General features: G+C 42.7%; 2 pseudogenes; one reads left to right on the top strand and one right to left on the bottom strand.

Annotated features, from left to right (window-relative positions):
• Positions 1 to 351: 351 nt before the first annotated feature.
• Positions 352 to 1,682, bottom strand: LOC109378478 (60S ribosomal protein L4 pseudogene; annotated as a pseudogene).
• A 623-nt stretch (positions 1,683 to 2,305) lies between these two features.
• LOC109378477 (syntaxin-12 pseudogene) lies at positions 2,306 to 3,106 on the top strand (annotated as a pseudogene).
• Positions 3,107 to 5,054: the final 1,948 nt, after the last annotated feature.

Below are 5,054 nucleotides of genomic sequence, written 5' to 3'. Positions count from 1 at the left end.
TCAGTTGTAACGTCTCTTTCATTTAGTTTAGTTTTTGAGAGCTCTCGTTTTCTTCTTGGCTAATCCAGCTAAAGTTTGGTTTATTTTATCTTTTCAAACAATCAGCTCTTAGTTTCATTGACCTTTTATATTGTCTTTTTTAGTCTCTATTTTATTTCTGATCCTTATAATGTTTTTTTTTTGTTGTTGTTGTTTTACTATGGACTTAGTTTGTTCTTTTTCTAGTTCTTTGAGGTGTGAAGTTATTTAGACCTTTCTTTTTGTTTTTTTGTTTGTTTGTTTTTTGTTTTTTCATGTTGCTCCCTGCTTCTCTGATCAGGTTTTTATTCAAAGTTAGCTGTCCCAAGTGATTTGACCTTTATGGAATAAACACATTTAAGTTTATGCCACAGGCTTCTTTTCTTCTGTGGTGGGTTTCTTTTCCGCAGGTTTCTTCTCCGCTGCTGGTTTCTTGGTAGCTGCAGCCTTTTTTCCCACCAAAGGCTTCTTCTGCTTCGTAACGCCAGTTACCTTCTTTCCGTTCTTCCCTACCGCTGGCTTCTTGCCTGGGACCCCCTTTTCACCTGATTTGGCTTCTAGGGCTGCTGCTGCTTTATCCACCCAGAGTTTGTGATTCTTGGCCTGGCGAAGAATGGTGTTCCGGCGCGTGGTCTTTGCATATGGGTTTAACTTCAACATGATTCTCAGGTTTTTCAGTGGATTCTTCTTCAGGACTCTGCGATGAATCTTCTTTACGTGGTGCTCAGAGGGCTCTTTGAATCTCTGGGCTTTTCAAAATCCTGCTAAGGTGTGTATTAAGCACCTTGTGCATGGGAAGGTTGTAGTTACTCTTGAGGGAGGCAGCTTTACACCAAGTGCCATACAGCTCATCTAACTTGTGGAAAGCACTTTCAGTCCAAATGCAGAAACGGCCCACATGCCCACCAGGAGCAAGTTTCAAAATGTTCAGTTTGCTTACATTAAGCAGAGTAATTCCAGGAATGTTTCTGAAGGCTTTGATGCTGCCATTGTCCTCATTATAGATAATGCAAGGTCCCCTGCGCTGGATACCACGACGGTTTCTCATTTTGCCCTTGCCAGCTCTCATTCGCTGAGAGGCATAGACCTTTTCTATATCATTCCAGGCCTTAAGCTTCTTAAGAAGCAAAACAGCCTCCTTGATCTTCTTATAGCCTTCAACTTATCTTCAACCACCAAAGGAAGTTCAGGAACTTCCTCAATACGATGACCTGTAGACATGACCAGCACTGGTAAGGCCGAGGCAGCCAAGGCAGAGCAGATGGCATATCTCTTCTGTGTTGTGTTTACTCTGCGGTGCCAACGATGCCAGGTTTTGGTTGGTGCAAACATGCGCCCTCCACGACACATATTGCCAAAGGCACCTTGGCCAGAACGATGAGTCCCACCACCTCGAACTCTGGGAATTCGAGCCATACCTCTGCCAGGACCCCAAGACTCAGCACTGGTTTGATGACCTGCTAATTCACTGACAGCATAGGGCTGTCTATTGTTTTTGTGCAAGTTGGTGTGAACAAAGTTCACAATATCTGGTCGAATGGGGGCCTTGAACACAGCAGGCAAAGTGACATTTTTGCCAGATGATTCCCCCTTTTCGGAGTACACCGATATCAGTGGACGAGCACACGCCATGGCGGGCAGAGGAGACGACCATGCTCCTCTCAACCCGGTGGCTCCCCGATCTTTCATTTTTATTAATGAAGGTATTTATTGCTATGAAATTCCCTCTTAGAACTGCTTTTGCTACATTCCAGAAGTTTGGGTATGTTGTGTTACCATTTTCAATTGTCTCAAAATTTTTGAGTTCTCTTTTAATTTCTTCTTTGACCCATTGGTTGTTTAGTAGTATGTTGTTAAATTTCCACATGTTTGTGTATTGTCCAGTTTTCTTCAATTAACTGATTTCTAGTTTCATACTATTATACTTGATATGATTTCAATATTGTAAATGTATTGAGACTTGCTTGGGGCCTAACATACAGTCTACCCTGGAGAATGTTCCATGTGCATTTGGGAAGACTGTGTATTCTACTGATTTTGGATGGAATGTTTTGTAAATGTCTGTTAAGCCTACCTGGTTTAATGTGTAGTTTAATTCCAATGTTTTCTATTGATTTTCTTTCTGGATGATTTGCCCATTGTTGAAAGTGGGGTGTTGAAGAGTACACACGCAGCTTGGCCCCTTCCTTGCCCTTTCTCTCCCCAGTTCCCATCAGCTTACGGTTCCCATCAGTAGCTGCTGCCAGTAGGATCTCGGAGCAGGGCGAGTCAGTCTCCGCTCCTGGTCATGTCCTACGGCTCCTTAGGTATGTACCGGGACCCAGGGCCCTCGGGGCCCAGCTCCGGGACTGCAGCAGCGGCATCCAGCACATCAGCCAAGCCGCTGCTCAGATAAAGAACCTGATGAGCCAACCAGGAACTAAGCAGGACTCAACCAAGCTACAGGAAAATCTGCAACCATTACGACACTCTATAAATCAGTTTGCCAAGGAAACAAAAGAATTACTGAAGGAATTAGGGTCCTTGCCCCTTCCCTTCTCTACTTCAGAACAGCATCAGCCGACTTCAGAAGGAACGCCTTAGGAATGACTTGTCTGCGGCCTTAAACAAGTCCAGGCTGTGCAGAGAAGGGTATCTGAGAAGGAAAAGGAGAGTATTGCCAGAGCGAGAGCTGGCCCTCGTCTTACTGCTGAGGAGAGGCAAAGAGAGGAGCAGCTGTCTCATTTGACAGCCATGAGGCGTGCACCCAGATGCAGAGCCGGGAGGATGAGGTGGCCATCACTGAGCACGATCCGGAACTTATGAAAGAGAGGAAAACGGCAATTCGGCAGCTGGAGGCCGACATTTTGGGTGTCAATCAGATATTTAAGAGTTGGCCATGATGTTCTATCACCAGGGTGAGCTCACTGATAGCATAGAAGCCAATATGGAAAGCTCAGAGGTGGATGTAGAAAGAGCCACTGATCAGTTACAGCAAGCTGCTTAATATCAGAGAAAACCTTACAAGAAGATCTGTATCCTGGTGCTCGTCCTGTCAGTGATTGCTGCTGTCTTCAGACTTATTATGTGGTTAGTGTGTGGTAAGTGACTGCCTCAGAGCCTTCTCCCACTGAACTGTTTTTTCAAGAGCAAGTGCTTGCTGGAGTCTTGCAAGAACAAACTGATTATAGTAAGAGAGCATACACCAGGATGTCCTGTAATTATCTAGTTAGAAACTAACTGCTAACCAGTCCTTGGAATTAGTGACCTATGGAGACAGTATTTATCAATTTATGTACACATTTTATTGATTTTTCAAATTCAAAATTAATTTATGTGGCTTTTTCTTCCTCTTCTATTCTGATTGCCTTTCATCCCAAGTGTTTACTAAAAATTCCATTCTAGATATTCTTGTTTTGACAGGTGACACTACAGTCTTGAAAATTGTCTTTTTTTGTGTATACAAGATTTACCTTTTTACTAGTAACCGAGAATTACTTTCTGGCACCCAGCATGTTGGAGTCTGTCAGAAACTGTATAATAAGCCTGCAATTTTTATTACTTAACATTTTACTTTGAATTTGTAAGAAGCCTATTAAGAAGTATCTATTTGAGCTGGCCAGTTGTTGCGGTACGTGTTAATCTAGGTTTAAAGCTTACTTTATTATCTGCTAGTGTCACCCACAGCAGTTCATATACACACTAGACCATCCTTTTCACTTTTGGAAGAGATTCATTTAATTAACATTACTATACATCAAGGGATTCACTCCTACCTGTCTGTATAGAAAGGGATAATTAAACAAAGTATGCTTTTGGAAAGCAAATAGGAATCGTTTGGAATGATTTAATCCTTTCGTTGTTGCTGTTCAGTTATGGTTCAACATTCCTGGTGAATGATGAATGTTTCTGTCAAAAGGCTGTCTCTCCCCTATAAGCGTTGCTGGGCATTTGATGGCAAGAAGATTTTAAAAGCTAGACTGAAGTTGGTTTAAAATTTAGTCCTGTGAACCTGGCAGTAAAGCAAAGCATAGGTTCATTTTTGTAAATAATACTGGTTTAGAATAGCGATGTTAGACATCTTAATTTATGAACAAGAAATTAATCTCTCCATGCACAGTTTAATGACAAGAAATGTTCTCTTCTAACATAAATGCTATTCACCTCTTTTTTTCACAGGTCTAGAGCAGTTAAAGGAAAGTAATTTCTTTAGGCTCTCACATAGACGTGAATTGAGTCAACAATTTCAGTTCATCCTTTAGTGAATTAGAGGATTTAGCCATCTTGGGTGTATTTGTATTAACTTCTTCTGCTCCCTTTAATGTTACTTGATCTTTTACTAAACTAATGTGAACAGTAGGGAAACAAGGGCCCAAATGCATAAGTTCCTTTGCACTCTTGCACCATTCTATCCACTGAATACAAATAAACATTTCAAAAGATAAAAAAAGAAGAAGAAAAAGAAAGTGGGTGTTGAAGTCCCCTACTATTATTGTATTGCTGTCTATTATTCCTCAGACCTGTGAATATTGCTTTTTTTTTCTTTTTTAATTGGGAGAGGAAACAGCGTTGGGGAACCGGGGAAGGGGAACAGACAAGTTGCTGTTCTTTTGTTCTTCAGTCTAGTTGTGGAGGACGTTGCTTCACTGGCCCATGCTGGTATTTTCATTGCGCTCTTCCCAGGTGAGACAGTTGCTCACCGGCCATTGGACGCCGCTCAAGGCAGCTCACGGCCACTCACGGCGGTTCACCCTGGCTGCCAGCCACTCATGGCAGCCCACTGCTGCCCCACTGCAGCCTACGCCTTGCCGGCCACCCACGGCTGGCAGCCCAGCTCCAGGTCGAGCTGTTGTTCACCATCTTAGGTGTAAAGGGCGCGGGTCACTGGCCCTCATGTGGGATCTGAACCTGGGCCCTGCTACTCAGATCTGGCATCCCAAACCAACTCTTTACCAATGCGCCACTTGGCCAGCCCCCATTATTGCTTTATTTTTTAGGTACTCCTATGTTGGGTGCATACATATTTTATCTTTCTTTTTTTTTTTTTTTTTTTAAAG

This window comes from Hipposideros armiger, unplaced genomic scaffold (assembly GCF_001890085.2).
Source record: "Hipposideros armiger isolate ML-2016 unplaced genomic scaffold, ASM189008v1 scaffold_2040, whole genome shotgun sequence".
NCBI classification, from domain to species: domain Eukaryota; kingdom Metazoa; phylum Chordata; class Mammalia; order Chiroptera; family Hipposideridae; genus Hipposideros; species Hipposideros armiger.
The sequence above is the reverse complement of the archived record's forward strand: the minus strand, read 5'-3'. Positions and strand labels throughout refer to the sequence as shown.